Source organism: Palaemon carinicauda, unplaced genomic scaffold (assembly GCF_036898095.1).
Source record: "Palaemon carinicauda isolate YSFRI2023 unplaced genomic scaffold, ASM3689809v2 scaffold321, whole genome shotgun sequence".
Classification (NCBI taxonomy): Eukaryota; Metazoa; Arthropoda; class Malacostraca; order Decapoda; family Palaemonidae; genus Palaemon; species Palaemon carinicauda.
The window spans coordinates 114,090-135,052 of record NW_027170882.1 but is presented as its reverse complement, the minus strand read 5'-3'; the positions used below and the strand labels follow the sequence as shown (position 1 = coordinate 135,052).

At 37.8% G+C, this 20,963-nt stretch overlaps 1 long non-coding RNA gene across 2 annotated transcripts in view; it reads left to right on the top strand.

Moving 5' to 3' along the window:
- LOC137636538 (uncharacterized) overlaps positions 1-19,818 on the top strand; it is a 38,206-nt gene extending 18,388 nt beyond the window's left edge. For both annotated transcript variants that reach the window (XR_011043142.1, XR_011043143.1), the window contains exons 3-4: positions 951-1,037; positions 18,828-19,818. This is a non-coding gene — a long non-coding RNA (uncharacterized lncRNA). The remainder of the gene's footprint in view (positions 1-950; positions 1,038-18,827) is intronic.
- The last annotated feature ends 1,145 nt before the right edge of the window (positions 19,819-20,963 follow it).

Below are 20,963 nucleotides of genomic sequence, written 5' to 3'. Positions count from 1 at the left end.
CCATTTAAGAACTTCTGTACAACTTTCTAGGACAAGTCACACTTCTTCATACCTTCACACACAGCTTGCGTAGGCCGCAGACCTTACGTAGCAAGGTTTTAGCGAGGTGCAGGGGCTCCTTATTTCTTGAGTGCTAACACACAGATAAGGAGCCCCCGGGCAAAGCCAAAAAGCCAGACTGGCACGGACGTCCACCCTTCCTAATGGGTGAGTCATCCCTATTAAATAGCGTGGTTTGTATTCCAGTTACGGAACAAATGACATTCGTAGATTATTTGTATTTTTCCTAACTATACAAACCTTAGCTATTTAACCAAACTTACCTGCCAGCCCTATCCTTATTGAAGTCCTACCTGCAAGCAAAGTGAGCTCAATCACAGATGTGTGAGGGGGGAGCGGTAGCAAGCTACCCTCCCTACCCCCGCTAACTAGCGGTGTGGGTAGTTAATCCTCGTTAAAAATTAATGGCTCGTCATTTCAGCTACGCTGAAAGTAATACCCCTATTAAATAGCCAAGGTTTGTATAGTTAGGAAAAATAGAAATTATCTACAAATTTGTCATTTTAATGTGCTCCTGCCGTACCACAGGACGTTGGCAGCACTCCCGGACATGTAATTTTGTAGTTTAACATGTTAAGAATTAGCCCAAAGAATATCGAGGTCTAAGTCAGTAACTGGCCAGTGGAAGTGTCGGGCTACAACATCAATGAAGGGTTAACAGAAATGTCATTATTGTATAGTGTGTGTGTTATAAAGTATACATACAATGCCTGCTTTTGTGGCCCCATGTCATAAGATGGGACTTCCTTGTACATTATATTCTTAATACTGTATACTATTTAAAAGGCTAAGATAGGAAGTATAGGCGAGTGGTATTTATTTATAAGAATGCATTTATCTGTATTACTAATACTGTACAATTTAAAACTAAAATAATTTAAATCTTTCAGATGGATGCCTGCAGAACATGGAGGAGGACGATGATGATAAGTCCGTGCCTACTGGACGACGGTGGTGATTTTTTAATTTTTTTTCGGGTAGGCCAGGCCCAGCAACTACCAAGATCATATTGATGGATACTAAAGATACGTCTTGCAAGATAAAGTCTGCCACCAATACCTGTCTGCAGTGGCCAGTGTCATGATAACGCCAAACCTGAGGCCTTTGTCCTGCAGTGGATTAGAAACAGCTGCATTTTTTGTTGTGTATTACAAAGTTGTTCCGTACTGGAATACAAACCTACGCTATCTATTTAGGGGTATTACTTTCTGCGAAGCTGAAATGACGACCCATTAAAATTTAGCGAGGGTTAACTACCCACACCGGTAGTTAGCGGGGTTAGCTTGTTAACGCTCCCATTCACACACTGGTGATTTAGCTCACTTTTAGCTCGGATGGAGACCGGTTGTATCTGCTCTTCCTCCTAGCCTATTTTGGACTGCCATTAACTTTTGTCTTTTGACTTTTTCCTATCTCATATATATATATACACACACACACATAAATATATATATATATATATATATATATATATATATATATATATATATATATATATATATATATATATATATATATATGTATATATATCAAAACATTCTTAATGTTTATGTATTTATATATGTAGAAATGTTGTAAGTTTCCTTTCCAGTGTTTGTGCTGTGCGTGTGATACGTAACGACAGGTTCTCAAGACTCTGGCGCAAGGCAGGGGAACCTTCCCCTCCAACCTCTCCCCCCTTGTCCATCGGTCTTCCCCATCGGCAGATAACTTACCGCTGACTCGGTTGTCGCAGGGGAATCGTCATCGTTTGGACCCTCCTCGTTCAACTGTTGTCTTCGCTTTCCCTCTTCCTAAGGGAAACATATGGAGTGTGACCTCTCAGAGATTGACTACGGTCTTTCTCTTCTCAAGGCCGTTCACCTTTCACGGGCCTCCAACGGTGTACTTACGAGAGAAGCACCTTTCCCGTTGGCGGGTTAGGTTGCGCTTCCGATTGTTTTCTCTTATCTAAGTGTAATTATAATTGCTTGTATTGGTGGATAATGTGGGAGGTTGGGCTATGGCACCCTAGCAGTACCAGCTGAACTCGGTTGAGTCCTTGGTTAGGCTGAAGGAACGTAGAGAGTAGAGGTCCCCTTTTTTTGTTTTGTTTCATTGTTGGTGTCGGCTACCCCCCAAAATTGGGGGAAGTGCCTTGGTATATGTATGTATGTATTGGTAGGAGAACCAGAATTTAATCACTCCCTATGGAGAGCATTGAAATTGTCAACAAAGACAAGAGGGGCCTTTCTATCATCTTGTATCTTAAGTCATAATGGTAAGAATACAATCAAAGATAAAATTATCCACATTCAAAGCAGCACTTATGAGGAGCTGGGTACTCGGTCTTAATATACACCGCCATTCCCCTTGTCCTAGGAAAGGCATCCCTTTTCAAAATTATTGGCTTCTTAAAACCAGGTATAAGAAGCTCAGATGATTGCATCATATTAGGAACCAAAGTTTTTGAGCCCTAAAGAATATTTTACTGTCTGGATGCAGCTTTAAGGTCTTGAAAATTTGCGTGAAGACCACAAACATTGCATTATAGCAAATGACATGGACGAAATTCAAGACATACTGGCCCTGGATTTCGCTCAATGTCTCCAGACAGCATAAGAATTAATGGTAATAAAATAAGATACATCATACTTGATAACTAAATTAACAAGAATAACGAAAACAATATGTATAGAATTATAAATAAAGAAATTGATGAAACTCATAGAATATAGAAAAAATATCCGAAAAACTGGTCAACATAGAGGAGCCGATACACCATGCAAGGCTAAATACCCTCCAGGATAGCCACTTCAACTAACGGGAAGGTAGTAAGGATGGTCTTGAAAAGAAAAAGAAACAGATAAGTAAAAGACAACCTCTTGGTAAACCAACAGGCATCCATGGCCCTTCTATTAAGCCTGCCCAACACACCATTAAAAAAAAAAAGGTAGAATAGTGTGCTTGAGTGTACCCTCAAACAAGAGAACTGTAACCCAAGAGTAAGACCTTGGTACAGAGGCTATGGCACTACTCAATACTAGAGAACAATGGTTTGATTTTGGAGTGACCTTCTAGAAGAGCTGCTTACCATTGCTAAAGTTTCTCTTCTACCCTTACCAAGATGAAAGTAGCCACTGAACAATTACAGTACAGTAATTAGCCCCTTGAGCAAAGAAGAATTTTGGTAATCTCAGTGTTGTCAGGTGTATGAGGAAAGACAAGATTGTGTAAAGAATAAGCTAGACTGTTCAATGTATGTGTAGGCAAAAATAGAAATGGACTGGAACCAAGGAGAGGGATCCAATGAATTACTGTCTCTCCAGTCTAAGGATTCAATAGCTCTCTTAGCAGTCATATCTCAACCGGTGGTCGGACCGCATCAGCTGCGTCCAAACCCCAAAGCTTCCCAAACTATGCATTCCTTTTCACTTACCTTCTTCCTTAACTACTAGAGTAGGGAAGTTGAATAGGATAATTACGGAAACTGACGCTTGTCAGAATTCAGGCTGGAACATTGTTCAGCCAGATAAAGCCTTACGCCTCGCCATCTCAGTGTGGGATGATGTCATCACGGGCGCCAACTTTTCTGCACACGAAGGATTTTCTTCAGGTGCAAGACAAGCGTACAACTAATCCCAGGGTATTCCCCGCAAGGTCAGATCATGTGCGGGTTTGGGCATGAGACTTTTCTCAAACACACCAAGGTTGAGATATCCTCCCTAAAAGGTCTAGGTGGTAGCCTAAACTGTGACCCCCCGTGGATATGAACGATTGTCTGCTCAGGGGAGTCCCCTTCACGGAATCCTGAACTCGAGTACGGACTAAACCTCTTCAGGCAAACTAGAGAGAGTAACCCTGTTTAACATGCAGCTCTCGGCCTCTGAGAATTCTTGAAGCCAACAGGTCCCAGGGTTACTACCTCTGGCCCCGTTTGAGCAGAAATTTATTTGCACCATCTGAGGTCTTTCAGAGACCATTACTGTTCCAAGTGAACTTTACTAGCCTAGTTCCATCTGCCTAGATATAGGACGTAACTACATTCTCCTCCGTTTTTTCAAGCACTGAAATGGTGAACATAGAATTAGCAGCAATGTTTGCGATCCATACCTGTTCATGGCTCGACCATTGGTCTAGAGCAATACTGAATCCTGTGATGCGACTACGGAAAATCAAAAGGATCGTTATGTCGTAGTCACTTAGAAGATTTGTCATGAGCAGGGTCAAACCCCCAAGAAATCCTTTCACTTCAGGGAACTGTCTTAAAAAGGTCTGATGTAATCTTGGCCAGAGGCTTGGAACAGCTGCCCCCTGGAGAGTTATAAGTCTGATTTGGTGGATTCCCCTTATCTGCTCTCCCAGGCAGAGGTAGTCGGCAATAGTAAAGATAGCAAGATGGGAACAAACTACCTTGGAAGGAAGAGGTACAAGAACTGGTATGACACCCTCTCAGCTCCCACAGAGAGAATATTGTAAGATACAGTCATATCCAGTAGTTCAAACTACTCAGACCATGGGAAGGTAAAGGCTGCAGGTTCAATGGCTCCTACTAGTAATATGTGCGTTCCCGGGCTTACCACAGGTAGGGAGTGGACGTTAAAGTGCGGGAGGATATAGTAAAATTGTTCGAGGACCAGTCTCTGAACCTTGATATAGCATGTTCAGGATATAGATCTCCCCTTTTTCTTTCCTTCACTACCATGGTTAGACTAGATACATCTCCACTAACTGTGTTGAGGAGGACATCTCTGGCCTCCGGTGTTAGACATCCACTTCCTCAAGAGTATTCTAATGCCAGCTGCGGGCAAGGGAAGAACCTGGTTCAAGTTTCCATTTCACTGAGCCTCACAGTAGGAGGTAGGATTTCGTTTGGATTTATCCCACTACTTTTTCATTTTGTTGTTGGGATAACAAATAGAGAAAAGTTGGTTTCAGGCTGTTGGGTACCCAAAGCTCTGGTGAGGTACTTGATGCAAGCCCTTACCAAGGCTACCTGAAGGAAAATCTCTCAAGATACGACCTTCTGAGAAGAAGACTACTGTCTCAAACATTACCCTTGACTAGACTCAAGATCATGATGGAAAAATTAGGTTATGTTAGTATGGGCCCTTTAATTCTCTAGAATATGGAATGGCCCTAGAATATGGAATGGAGCCAGCCCTACGTGGTGACGGTCAGATGTCTGACCATAAACTGAAAACTTTCCTGTTTTCATAAAGAAAGATAATCCCCAAAAATAGATTTTAGATGACGGAACCTTATTTCTCTGGGAAAATATTTACCCATCCTGAGAAGCTATGTCTCGGCTATATACGAGAGTATCCTCGATGAGGGTTTTGTTTAGCCTTGCAAGACTATGAGCTCACAGAACCCCTCCTCTATCAGAGGAACCTTAGCTTCCCATATCCTTGGGGGACCATGTTGTAGCAAGAATAAAAGCTCAACTGTGAAGTCGTAAGTTGACCTCCTGTCTTTCCCATCCATCTGTTAAACAGGACTTCGGTACTCCCTTCCGAGGCTAGATAGCTTCTCCGGAAAAGCTAAGAAGTTGCTTATGGATAAGGACTTTTAGGGCCGTAAGATACGCATTTACTCCTGTCAGGAAGCCTGGCATAGATGTTTACGGAGAGGCCTAAACCAGTTATTCCCCCTGCGGAGTCGGGTCATCACCGAGTAGGAGCGGTCATAACTATCTACGAGTATGAACCAGGTATGACCAGTAGAGTTATGTCCTCCATACCTCCTAATTAAGCTTGCCCTTGAATGTTTTCCTGTCTTGAATCTTTTAATTTTGCCGGATTTCTTGTCACCCAACGTTCTCAACCAATGCTTTGGTAATGGTTGACGTCCTCCTCCCCCTTTGACTCAGGAATTTAAGACCAGGAGACCCAACGAAGTCAGATGGACACCACAGCCTCTTAAACATAAGAAACTGTCACCAGGTCTGAAACTTATCAAGATAAACTCAAGAAGACTACCGGACCGATAAAAGAGTGCTGTAAGGAATCACTATTTGACTAGTTGCAGTGAGTTTGCTTGACGTGTCACATAGGAATCCAATGGTAGTTTGCCTGGAAATAGTTAGTCAGCAACAAAGACTGTTCAGGTCAAATAGAACCCTTACTAGGGATTATTCTAGAGTGAGGAACCTTCCAAGACGACTACTTGATTAACCTTTTACCCTCAAAGGACGTACTGGTACGTTTCACAAAACTCATCCCTTTACCCCCATGGACGTACCGGTACGTCCTTGCAAAAAACTGCTATTTAAATTTTTTTTTTTTTTTGCATATTTTATATATATTTTTTTTTTTTTTTTGAGAAACTTCAGGTATTTTCCAAGAGAATGAGACCAACCTGACCTCTCTATGACAAAAATTAAGGCTGTTAGAGCAATTTAAAAAAAATATACTGCAAAATGTGCTTGGAAAAAAATAACCCCTGTGGGTTAAGGGTTTGAAATTTCCAAATAGCCTGGGGGTAAAAGGGTTAAGGACTGTTTGACAATTTTGAAACAGATCCCGTCTCAATCTTTAAAGTTCAGATCTAGTTCTAGAACTTGAAGTGGTTCCTTGTTTGAGGTAATTGGAACTCTCCTCCCCCAGATGAACTGACATGTTATCAGTGGATCTGCCACCTTTCCTGTTTCTGGTTCTATGAACAAATCCAAACTCCGGTGGGAAAAGATCTCGGGTTACCTCTTTCACTTTAGCGTCTCTCAAAGAGGTTCCCAATCTCACGAACAACTAATTTTTTGTCCTGTAGAGCAGTGTTAGTTTTTCTGATAGAACAAATAGCTGAGACATATCACTCCCTCTTTGTTCACGAGCTCTGGCCACTCCAGAAGAAATAAGTCAGTGACACAGTCTCTCAATAAGTAATAAAGACTTTCAGAAGAATCTATGCATGCTTAAGGACAGTGTCACTAGGGAACCCCCCCGAAGCACACAATTTATATGGGATTGCCGTAACCTTAGCGCTCTGCAAAACTACTTAGTAATACTAGACCCCAAAACCATTTTGTTCGAGTTTTGACCGGTTCAAAGAATGTGTTCAGAAACACCGTCTCTGATCTAGAGAAACTATCTTTAGAGTTTATACATCCTTGGGAAGCGTCGCTAGGGCTTCGAACACAATATGTGTAGGCTTGAGGCAACCTCAGCATTCTGCAAAACCACTCGGTAGTACATGTCCTCAAGCTAGTGAATGGAAGGGAAAACCCATCTTCGGACAATTATTTTGAAGGTGGCACATTCAAGCCTTTGGACACCCTCTTGATAGGCATTATGATGGTATTATTATTATTATTATTACTATCCAAGCTACAACCCTAGTTGGAAAAGCAAGATGCTATAAGCCCAGGGGCTCCAACAGGGAAAAATAGCCCAGTGAGGAAAGGAAATAAGGAAATAAATAAATGAAGAGAACAAATTAACAATAAATCATTCTAAAATAAGTAACAACGTCAAAACGGACATGTCATATATAAACTATTAACAACATCAAAAACAAATGTCATAAATAAACTATAAAAATTACCTAACTGTCAGTTCTCATGGGACATTATCTGGGTCTAGCCTCAAGCCTAATAGTTCTCGACATTATTTGCTAAAGAATTTCAAGGCAGGTGATGATCTTGATTGGACTTAAAGCCTGCTTTGGGTTTTCACCTCATTCCTTCAGTATTTAATGATATACTAAAATATGGTTCTTTTAATATGTATCACTTGATGTTCATACTTCACCCCTGGCAAAGATTCCCATTTCGGATTTGAACGAGCAGCCTTGCCTCGTTGTGAGCCGGATACTCTGTCCTCTGACAGTACTCTTTGATTGCTTACTGTTACTTACAGTAATTGTATCAGGGAAGGGTAGAACACTCAACTTCATGGATACTTCACTCCTGAGGAGAATTGGAAGTTTGGCCTTGCCTTTTAACAAGCCGGCTATACTGCCCTCTAACGATTTGCGTCGATCTTTTGTTATTACTCATGGTAATTAGGTTTTCGAGAGAGGAAGGGTTATACCTCTTAACTTTATGGAGACCTTCCTCCTAAGGAAAACTCCATATAAATGACTCAAAAGTTTTTATCTGCGTAGGAGTAAACAACAAATTTTAAACAATTCGTATTTTTCGTAGCTATATAAATCTGAGTCATTACCAAAGGCCCTACCACAACTGCCCAGTAAGCCTTTGACCAGGTGAGTGTCATGAAGAGACATGGTGACCAAGTGTCCTCTTGCTCCTTAATAGAAAGCATCATTAGTAGTTACCCCTTTTAAATAACTCTGGGTTGCATAGCTAGGAAAGATGAAATTATATAAAATTTTCCAGTTTTCAGAGGTTTGAACATAACATTAATATCTAATAAGAAAAGGAAGTGCAAAACTGTATTTCTTATTCTAAGAGTTATCCTCCTGCCTCTTATTGTGACCAGCTATCACTTAAATGACTAGGATTTAGTTCTTTTTAGCCAACAGTATTGTGAATATGAATATTTTTCAAGTGGAAAGTTGGGGTAAAATGGGACTTATTTCAGAAATGTTATATTGCAAAGATCCAATGTTCATTATTCCTTTGTGATCATTATTCTTTTATTTCTTCAAAGTCATATTAAGAATCTTTTTTGCCAGAACGTAACATGACCGAGTCAGTCTCTTGCCATGAATGGCAAGACATTCCAGAGAAGGAAGAGTTTCAAATACATTTATTTCAATAGGAACCAGTCCCGTCAGGAGCTGGGCCTAGATCCAGATCATTCTTATTTATAATTATCAGATTCGTAGACATTTGGATCCAGGTGAAGCATTAGGTTTTATGAGGATATGCATCTTATCTGCCATAGTGTTGGCTATGAAGAACCTCTCCGTGCTCAGGTGACTGGGAGGTGGTTTCTTACTGAGCCACCCAAGTGCACGTTATATGTTATGAGTACCACACTCTAATCAAAATATACACCATGAGGGTCTTGATAAAGCAGTTTTCAGATAAAGAAAATTCTGAGGTTGATCAGGTCAAGTCTACCCACCCCCTCTTGGCAGGGGAAGGTCTATGTGCATATGGAAATGCTAACTCCTACCTATTGAAATGGAGGAGCTGTCATAACACAGGGCACATCTAGTGAATGACCTAGTCATTCAACATCAGCATTTACTGCCTCTTAAGTCGTAGCATCTAGAGACTGTATCAGGGTCGCCGTTCCAATCAGACGCTGCTTCGATGTAGTCCATGCTATGCTTTGCTTTGTGCTTTGCGCTCTTTCTTTGCTTTCTGTGCATTTGGGATTAGTATTTTTCAAGTGAATATGAGAACTTGCCCCAATCTTGGAGGAATGTCCTTCTGGCACCTGTCATGGTAAGCATTGCTTCTTTATCTCAACTTGTGAATTTTGTATGATTTGGGAAAAATCAGATAGGTGTCGGATTCCTCCCCTTTTGTGTCTTCCTCTGCTGAAACTTCTGGCCTTTCTCTTTCAAATCCATCCTTATTTGAGTTTACCATAATAAAGATTTAGCTAAAATTAGTGCATGGTGCAAATTATGGGCATGAAGTTGAACCCTAACAAAACTCAAAATGATTGTAAGTAGGGCGAGGACAGGCGCTCTGTAATTGTCGTGTTTCTTTATTTGTGTATAACTTTAAATTTTAGGTGTGATTCTTGATAGCAAATTTACTTTTGAGAAACTCATTCGGTCTTTCTCTTCTTCAATTGCACAAAATGTTGGTGTATTAAGAAATTCTCAAGATTTTTGGTGATCAACATATTCTGAAGAAGTGTTTTAATTCTTTCATTCTGTCTTGTTTTAGTATTGATCTCCTGAGCTGCTGAATCTCATTTCAACTTTTAGGACAGGAACTTGAGGTCTATTTGTTGTCTTATTTCTGGTCTAAAAATTAATCTCTTCCACTGTTGTTCAGTTAGTTCGTTAGCCTATGCATGTTGCATAAAATTTTTCATAATTTTTACTACACTTTGCATTCACATCTTCCTGGACATTACCATCCTCTTTTAAAACTAGGTATGCAGTTAATTCTAATAGTCATGCTTTCTCTATCATGAAGCTCAACACTACACAGTATACTAGAATTTTCTTCCTTAGCTATTTGAATTAGTGGAATTTAACCCTGGATAGGTACGGTGGGTCGTTTGCGACCCCGAGCGTCAAAAAAAAACAGGTTTTTCTCACGTGACTCACCCCTGTGACTGAATTTGTGGGTGATCGACCTGCAGGAGGTGTCTCCCCTACACGCTCTAGTAGTGTCCAGATGTGCATTGCTGTAGCTGTACTCCTTCCCCGATTTCTGAGACGCGTCGGGGTCGTTCGCGTCCGAGTTTACCCTTCTGAGGTAGTTTGCATAATTATCAAAGTTATTACGTATTATGAAATTGTCGTAGAATGGTGCAACTTGTATAGGTTATCAGTTGTGGAAAGTCTTGGTGGATTGTTTGGCTACCATGTGCATGTTTTTTTTTTTAGTTAAAATGTCGTTCATCACCACGAGGACCATTTTACCGCGAGTGCCCCTTTTTCATTTTTTTTCATTTTTTTGCCAAGTCATTTTTCCGTAAGATATTGCCAAATAGTGTCGTAAAACTTTTGCTTGTTTAGTGTTGGAAAGTGTGTCTAGATGATCTGGCTACCCATGCATGACTTTGTTTTTGTCAGATACGACGTAGTTATTGGTATATTGGGTATTTAACTGCGGTTACCAATTTCTGTTTTTTTTTCAATATTTGTAAAAATTACTACGTAGTAAGGAATTGCCGTATATTATTCATTTTTTTTTCATGTTTATGTGTTAGAAAGTGTGCCTTGATGGTTGGGCTAACACGTGCATGTCTTTTTTTTTATCTGAGATGTCGTATATTAGAATGTCGGGCATTTTACCGCGAGTGTCCCTTTTTAATTTTTTTTAATTTTTTTGCCAAGTCATTTTTCCGTAAGATATTGCGAAATAGTGTCGTAAAACTTTTGCTTTTTTAATGTTGGAAAGTGTGTCTAGATGATCTGGCTACCCATGCGTGATTTTGTTTTTGTCAGATACGACGTAGTTATTGGTATATTGGGTATTTAACTGCGGTTGCCAATTTCTGTTTTTTTTTTCAGTATTTGTAAAAATTTACTACGTAGTAAGGAATTGCCGTATATTATTGATTTTTTTTTCATGTTTATGTGTTAGAAAGTGTGCCTTGATGGTTGGGCTAACACGTGCATGTCTTTTTTTTTTATCTGAGATGCCGTATATTAGAATGTTGGGCATTTTTCCGCGAGTGCCCCTTTTTATTTGTTTTGCATTTTTTTGCTTAGTCATGTTACCGTAAGGAATTGGCAAGTAGTGTCGCAAAACTTATATTTTTATAGTGTTGGAAAGTGTTTCTAGATGATCTGGCTACCCATGCCTATTTTTTTTTTTAGCCAGATATGGCGTATATATAAGTATGTGTTCGATTTTCCTGTGATTGCCATTTTTTCGTTTTTTCCCATTTCTTTCAAAATTACTACGTACTAAGGAACTATCACAGAGTAATATTTCATTTATATGTTTATTTGTCGGAAAATATGCCTTGATGGTTTGCCTAGCACGTGGCTGAAATTTTTTTTTTCTGAAATGCCGTATATTAGAATGGCCATTTTTCCACGAGTGCCCCTTTTTATTTGTTTTGCATTTTTTTGCTTAGTCATGTTACCGTAAGGAATTGGCAAGTAGTGTCGCAAAACTTATATTTTTATAGTGTTGGAAAGTGTTTCTAGATGATCTGGCTACCCATGCCTATCTTTTTTTTAGCCAGATATGGCGTATATATAGGTATGTGTTCGATTTTCCGGTGATTGCCATTTTTTCGTTTTTTCCCAATTCTTTCAAAATTACTACGTACTAAGGAACTATCACAGAGTAATGATTCCTCTAGATGTTTATTTGTCGGAAAATTTTGTTTACTTTTTTTTTGATTGAATATCATCAAATTTTTTTAGCTAAAATATTGTTTTACATTTTTTTTTTCGATTTTATTTCCCTTCAAAAAATTTTTTTTGGGTCAGAATTTTAATTTTATAGTCGGAAAATAATCGACAATTATCCAGCAACCCACCATACAATTTTTATGCATATCCAATAATAATTAGATTAGTAAATAACACCTTGAAATTGACATACCCTTCCTACATTTCAAGTGGCAGATTAGGGAGTCTGAGTCAGTGTGGTTGGCGGCCATTTTGTGGACATATCCGAAGCGTAAGCTGCCCTATCTATATATATTCTTGTTCCCTATAGAATTTGTGATATTTTGGTATATTTTTACCTGCATAAATATCATATTATATATTAAATATATGTATTTTTTTACAAAATTTCCAAGTACTCAAAAAATTACCTTTAGATATGGCCCCTGATATAAATGTAATTTACAAAATAATGAAGATTTTTTTACATATTTCTATTTTAGGATAACATATGTTTATTCCCTAAAAAAATTAGCCACTTCCTATTTCATTTGGGTACCCAAAAAAATTCATGAAATTTGGACAATTTTTTTTGGCCAAAAAAAGTTACCCTTTTTTTCTCATTTCAGATCTTCACCTCCATGGGTCTGACTTCATCCAAAATACATCAAGATGTGTCCTAAACATTCAAGAATCAATTCCTAAAAGGATTTGTGTATATATGTATAAACTTTTTTTTTTATGAATTTTTATGTCAGGTCTTTTTTTTCTACTTAATTTTTAAAAATATTTATAATAAATAGTTTTTCTGCAGATGAGTAGTATTTATCTTTACAGTTGTTTTAAGCATTCATTGAAGTTTTTTTTGGCAAAAGAAAAAAGGAGGTTACTGCAAAAACTGATTTTTCAAGAATTTTTTTTGGCGTCGGGGTCGTTCGCGTCCGAGTATACCCTTAAAGGGGTGTCCGAGGACCGTACCTATCCAGGGTTAAAAAGTTCAAGATTGCAGTGAATTTTTTAATGTTGAACATGCTGACATAAGTCTCTTTTATAGTTTCTTGTAGTCTGTTTATTTCCTTTCGTCACAGGGCTAATTTTCACTGTTGTAGCCCTTGGGCCCGTAGCATCCTGATTCTCCAACTAGTGTTGTAGCTAAGTGAGTAATAATAGTAATGATAATGATGACCTTTGCCCTTTCAGGCCTATCTAGAAATGGAAATACTAACATAACTTTTGCTATGGTTGTCCATACTGTATATCAGTTAAAGTAGCTTCAGGCAATTTTGTCCCTCCCGAGTCATATATATACGTGGTAATGCAGCAACTATGGCTTCAGCAGGTACCATAATGGCACCTCTTACTCCCCTCAACAAGACTTCAGATCAAGATCTACTACTAAAGACAGTCTTCCTTTTAGCTATAGCCTTATCAAAAAGAGTGAGCAAACTACATGACCTATCTTTTGTTTTCACACTCTAGAGGGTGGAAAGATCTGTCATTTACTTTTGTTATAGAATTTGTAGCCAAGATCCAAACTCTTTCTAATTATGATACCAGATTTCACTCCTCTACAGTACTGTCATTTAAGGAGGTAACTGATGATTTGCACAGTTTACTTTTTCCTGTAAGGGCAGTTTACTTATACCTTAAGAGAATGCTCCCTGCCGCCTGTCCTTCCATATCTTTGTTTGTTAGCACAATTCAAAACAAGAAAGGCGGGTCCAAGATCACAATCTCCTGGTCACGGGGATGCGATTATGAGAGTTTATATCTTTGGTAAAAGCCCATAACATTTTTGTTCTCTCATCAACCTTAGCGTTATGCAATAACCACTCGTTAGACATGGAGAGAGAGGCTGTTTGGAGAGCCTTCAAACCCTCGGGTTACCTAGCCTCCTCTCAGGGTTCACAATTTTCATGGGCTTGCTGCGACCATAGCTTCCTGCAAGATCCAGAATCCACCTCTTTGTGTCAACTGATCTGACTTTCATCACTCGAGAAGGGACTGAATTACTACTATCCCCTATTAGGGCAGTCCATCTCTATTTGATAAAGACTGAACCTTGTCGAACCCAGTGTCTCCAACTTATTTGTCAACAATGGGTAAAAGAAAGAGAGTAACTAAAAATTAGTTTCTCTTTGATTACAAAAGACTATAATGAGGCCTCCATCCCTTTGGAGCTCTTCACCCAGGGCTCATAATATCCGTGGTCTTGCCGCCAAGATTGTTTTCACTAAAACCACTGGATATCGTAGGTGCTTTTGGCAGGAACTTGGAAGAGGAAAATTACCTTTCCTATTTGATAAATGTTGCATAAAAGATCCTAGACACCTGCTCTCTAGGCCTTGTAGTGGTTGTCGCCCAATAATTGGTGTAGAAGCTATATTTCAACAGTAGTGTTATGGTATCAACTCATCAGTTTCTTATTAATACCTGATTTGTGAGCTGAATTTAAGTAACCTTTCGCCCCATCCTAACTCTTGCGGCTGTGGTAGTATCGACACTGATGGACACTCAAGGAGGTAAGCACACCTCTGCATCATGGGGATACTTGAATCTGGTGAAAGGGTTTGTGTATCGCCATGATCAGCAAAACTGTACTAGTCAAGGACACCATACTAGGTTGGTTTGTTGTGAATACTTAGACTGTGTAGTTTGGACCTCGTACCAGAAAGTATTTATGTATTTATGGTGGGGATTCCTGAATGTGTTAGCCTTGTTGAAGCAAGTCTGATAATTACACAGCACTCATATGCCATTGATCATTGTGAAGGTTGGAAGGTTTCCTTCTCTTTATCTCCCACAGTTTGTGGTGAGGACAGATGACCTGTCAATATGGGATTCTAGCAATCAAAACTATCTGCTACGGTTCTGTGAGGGCGTTTTGAGATGCTAAATCAATAGAGAATATTTCATAGCTCTGAATCATAAGCTTAAGAGAATGATCTCCAAAAACACTTTTTTCCTTCTGGCTTTTAAAAACTATAAGACATTCCTACCACTCTTTGGAGGTGCAAGGCACTGGACCCTCGAGAGTGAAGGCACACACAGTGCGGAGTATCTGGGTCGGTTCGCCTCGCCAGTTTTGGTCTTCAGAACTTCCCCTTCAGGATAAATCTCCCATTAAAAATTGATGGTTTGTTACACACTTAAGTTGCAGAGCCCTCCTCACACACCTCGCAGGCACCTCGGCCAAAGGTCAAAGTTAAGGCTGAGCTGCCTCACCTTCCACCCAATGAGCGGCTATGTTTACCTCGTTAAAGTTTAACAGTTGCTCAGCTGCGCAGATTGTCATACTACAGTGAACCCTCGCTACTTCGCGGTTCGACCATCGCGGATTCACCACTTCGCGGATTTTTTTCATAACCCATGTACATACATATATCGCGGATTTTCCGGAAATATCGAAAATACCGCGATGTGACCGATGGTGCGAGATTGGAGAAAGTAAGGAAAATTGAATCATGATTGATTTTCAATATAGATGAAACTTTGAGGAGCAACAAAGATATCATTTGTTAGAGAGATAGAGAGAGGTAAGGAATGGGAGGTAGTGAAAAGTAGCCCACAGAGAGAGAGAGAGAGAGAGAGAGAGAGAGAGAGAGAGAGAGAGAGAGGGGGGGGGGGTTTAAATGTAATAAACAAAAAAAATTTGATAGGTTATAACACATTGGTGCTTATGTAATATCAACTGTATACTGTAGACGGTTTGAATAAGTTAAGAAATGGTATAAACGATACTTTGTTAGTGTATTTGTACACACTCAAGAGCGGCAGCTAGATGACAGCTGATCTAATCACAGCCAAAAGTAAAACAAAAAGAAGTCAACAATACTCGATTTTTAAAACACACCCGAAATTTAAAAACAAAAGTACACGCTTTCTTAATGTGCAATTAACTATTTAAAGAGTGGCAATTTTCTAGAATAAAATGATATTTCCCAAAAAATAGTGGTTTGCTGATGAAATCGGATGCCGTATTTTTAGCTATGATTGAAATGGATGTAGACTCGGCCTAATTTTTTCGTTTTGTATTTAATTGACACTAAGAAAACTAATTTTAGTTTCTTCATCTAAATGTAAGTATTGTATAACACGAAGAAGAGAGAGAGAGAGAGAGAGAGAGAGAGAGAGAGAGAGAGAGAGAGAGAGAGAGAGAGAGAGAATGAATCAGCTGTTGTAATCAAATGGCGTGTTTTTGTTTCGTGAGAATTTCATCGCCACGCCTATAACAACAACATACTGTACTGAACTTTACAGTATTATACAGACTACTGTAATATGATAAAGTAAAATATTTGTAATCTATTTTATATGAAATGGGGCTATTTTTTTTTTAAATTTACATTTACGTATGTAAAACAACACTCTCTCTCTCTCTCTCTCTCTCTCTCTCTCTCTCTCTCTCTCTCTCTCTCTCTCTCTCTCTCTCTCTCTCTCTCTCTCTCTCTCTCTCTCTCTCTCTCTCTCTCTCTCTCTCATAGATTGTTTTCCTGCTTTGCTATGTATGTATGATTTTATATAGATACGGTAAATAATATTTGTAATAACATATTTTATAAAGGCTTTTACTGTAATGTCATTATTTATCACTTTCATCATGCGCGTTAAATTCCTTAGTTTGTTTACTGAGCGTACTTTATGACGCCGTCGTTTCAGGCGGCGTCATAAAGAAAAACATTTCATTTGGAAGTCCTAAGAAAAATTAAGTAAAACATTAGTAATAACCAAATCAACATACTGTACTGAATAATCAATATAATCAATGCAAAAACTAACCTATACACAGATGTGTAAATGCGTTTGTTTCTTCATTATAATCAGAGATAAACGTAAACAAAACATTGGTTGCCATTTTTTATCGTGCTTTTTGGCGTGTTTAGGAAACGCATGATATAAAGTCGCCTTTAATATTTGTGCCTGTTTTAGTTTAGGGTACGTTAATACATGCATTAAGTGTTCTGTACATTAAAGGGTAGTTTGTTAACAGTACTACGTACAAGGGAAGGTTTTAAAAGTCTGAATATACATGTTAAATAAATAGGTAAATATGGTGTCACTACTTCGCGGATTTTCACCTATCGCGGCCGGGTCTGGAACCTATCTACCGCGATAAACGAGGGTTCACTGTACTATTAAAAGTGTCGGGTTTTGTATGGTTAGGAAAAATACTAATTACCTTAAATTTGCAATCTTTAGCTGCTCATCACTTTTCATTTCTACTTGGTTGTCTGACGTTTAACTTGTAATACTGTATTACTAGATATTTTATTGCAAATTCCCTGATTTATATTTTTCGTTGACTTTTTGTTGTTGCTTTTGCATATACTGTATATCCTAATCTCACTGAAAGGCCACTATATTAAATCCCGTCTGTTGGTTTAGTATTCTCGTTTCCATTTAGATCATGCCCTCCATGCAGGGTCCTTTGCTGACGTGTCAATTTACAGGTTGGGATAATATTGCAGATTTCAACATTATTTCTCTGGTGCCCTTAATACTAGGTACAGTAAGAATATTCTTTTGAAATTATAATGGCATAGCATTATTATTTTTGATGCCACTCAGTCATGAAACTTGTTTCTAAAGTTTGCATTAAAATGCACCCATCACAATCCCACATGAAACTGGTGCCCTATTTCTCTCTACTGTCAAATCTTAAAAGATGTCGCCTTGTTTCTCAATCTTCTGTCATTCAAGAGATTTATATAAAGTTCCCTCAATTTTTAATCTTAATAGGGTATCGTGTATAGAGAGGACCTTTCACCCTTTGCCTTATGCTTATCGGATTAGATTGTTCTGAAGGCTCTGCATAGCATCGCTATTTTTGGTCATCACTGTTTCTATGTTTTCTTACTTTCATCATAATCCCTTTCGGGTCTTTGTAAATAGCCGTCCAGTTTCTGTTTTAGCCCAAGAGATGTATAGGGTTGCGTTTTCACACCACTGATGTCTATCCTGTGTCATTTTAAGCGGCTAGTCTCTGCCTCCTCCTTGTGCCTAAAAATGTCGATTGACTTTGTAATCATGGAATGGGTCTTTTTTTGTACTGTGTGGGACCAGTTCCTTAATGTTTTTTGGTCCCAATTTCCAGTTTCCTTTTGAAATTGTCTGTCATTGAGTCATTTAAATTGTTACCTTGGTCTAAAGTTGCAGAATTGTAGTACTTCAAACTTTTTTAATGAAAAGTTTAGTAAAATACAAGAATTATTTAAACTTTTCAAGTTCTCTCCTTGTTTTGAGAAATTTGTGAAGTTACCATAACAGTTACTTTATTTTTCTTTTCTGTAATTGTTTACCTGAGAAGTTACCAGAAATATTATTGCATAGGTTTTCTTGAATTGTCATATAATTTGCTGTACCTCTTAAGAAAATAGTCATATTTGCTAAGTTCTACTGATTAATTTGTACAATTTTCTGAGTAATGTCAATATGTAATCTGTTTATGCACAGTAGTTATGATAGTAGAGATGTTATGATTTAGAGATGTTCTACTTTCATTTAGCTTATTCACCATCTTGCTTTGATAGAGAATCAATTCACATCCTTAAGACAAGTTTAGATTTTTAAAAGTTTACTTGAATCTTCGGTGCTTTTTAAGCGCAAACTGAAATTACCATTCAAATCTGAAATTAGTGAATTAAAAACCTTGCTTATATGTTTTTGATTGTAATTTTTTTATGGAAAGTAGATATATATTTGTATTCAACATGCTAATGTCTAAAGAAATGATTAATTGAACAAATATAGTTTGGCAAAGCCTTCTTTTTTTTTACATAAATTTATTTCCCAGCCACTACAAAGTTGACATATCTTTTATGGTATTTTATTTTGTATTTCAGATTTTAAAGTTAAATTTGATGTCTGAAGCTGTCGCTACCTGGAATTATCAAAATAAGAGATAATTGCAATACTTGACTTGGGAGTAGGAGTCTCCAAAAGTTCAGACATCTTCACAACATGGTAAAAATGAGGCTACGAACACAGAACGCGTGTGGATATCACGGTGTTAAGAATGGAATGATGGGAGGCGCGTGGGTGGGAGTGGTAATAGCGGGCAGTAGTCAGATGTAGAATGGCACCTCGTAGTAACGGGAGATGTTGAGGAAGGAGAAGACGAATTGGTAAGGGACCTCTGATAGGGGCTTTAACACGCTCCAGTTACTATACAGACACCCTATTAGGGTGAGCGAGCTGGGTATATTCCTGGCATTCCATGCAACTTTTTTTCTCTGGTATATTTAGCAGCATTTATACCTTAGAAATGGTGCTATAAGGAGAATTTCACGGAGCAAGGCAGGTCCTTCGCCTAGAAATATATTTTCCCTATGTCAAAATCCCTGTCAATCAGAGAAGGAATTTATGATAAAGGTTAAATGAAATTTAGTATAATGATCATGTTGTACGAACAATTGGGTATCATACGAATTTTCTTGTCATAGTGTTTATTAACTATGGAAACTCTATAAGTAAGTTAGGGAGTGTACATGTAAGAGAGAGTCTTCAAATGTCTTTGTTTTCACCAAATGCCTAACAGATATATTTATCCATCTTTATTGCCCCCTTTTCTTTGTCATATAAATATTTATGTAAAATTTCTTTAGACTAATTATGTTTATCCACTTTTAAAGGGTGCCAAATCTCTTGCCAAAGTCAGAACCAATCTCAATCAGGTTAAAATCCAGTAAAATATTTATTGTAAAATTTCTTCAGACTAATTATGTTAGTCCACTTTTAGATGGTGCCAAATCTCTTGCCAAAGTAAGAACCAATTTCAATCAGGTTAAAATCCAGTAAAATATTTATTGTAAAATTTCTTTAGATTGATTGTTTCTTCAATTTTAAATATTGCCAAAGTCAAAAGAGATTTCTATCAAGATAAAATCCAGTGAAATATTTGTGTAAATGCTCTTAGACTAATTTTGTTCCTATTTTAATTGCTAAAACTTTTGTGTTAATAGATTTATACACTTAACTTTTTTGGTCAAATATCTGACTTATGGTAATAACTGCATTGGTTGGAAGGTATCTCAGTTTGCATTTTAATTTCCAAGTGTTTACATTTCATTACAAGACTAATTTGTATCACTGTACACTATGTATCATGCATTTGAGTTATTAGACCACATAATTTAGCAATTGTGGTCAAAGTTTTGGATGTAAAAGCATTTTTTTTTCCACAGTTGACTGGAGAGAGCTAGTCGAAGTCCCATAAATGTACTTATGAATACAAAGGATTCTTTGTGGGTCATTGACTAGATCTCTCTAGTCAGTTGTGCAAAAACCATGATTTTACATCCAAAACTTTGACCACAATTGCTAAATTTGCTGGACTATTACCTCAAATGCATGATACATAAGTTTACAGTGATGCAAATTATTCTTGTAATGAAATGTAAACACTTGGAAATTAAAATGCAAACTGAGATACCCTCTAACCAATGCAGTTATTTACTGTAAGTCAGTTATTTAACCAATAAAGTTAAGTTTAATCTATTAACACAGGAGTTTTGGCGATTAAAATAAAAATGCAAGATATATATATATCATGATGTTTATGTAAAATTGTACTATGTTAAAAAACCTTATGCTTATATTGTGAAAATGAACTTTAAAAAATCTCCTATTTCTATGTATAAAAAAATTAAGGAAGACAATAAAGGAAAAATTTAGAAAAAGAAACTTTTATTTCCCATAAAAATACAAAGGTAAATTATAACAAAATAAAAAAATAAATTTTTTTTTATTTATTTTTTTTTTCCGGACATATTAGTGTCCCCCCCAAATAAGGGGCTGACCTCATAGAAGTTGCATTTGCTGGCTCTAGCTGCTTCCCAGCATACCAGAGAACCTTATATAGAAGCCAACCAGTCCCGTAACGTCTCCTGTGACGAGTACGGTGACATTCTCATTCCTCCGAATGGAGAAGTTGAAATTGTATGACAACTCCTTGTTTACTGGAAGCAGACTATCACTGG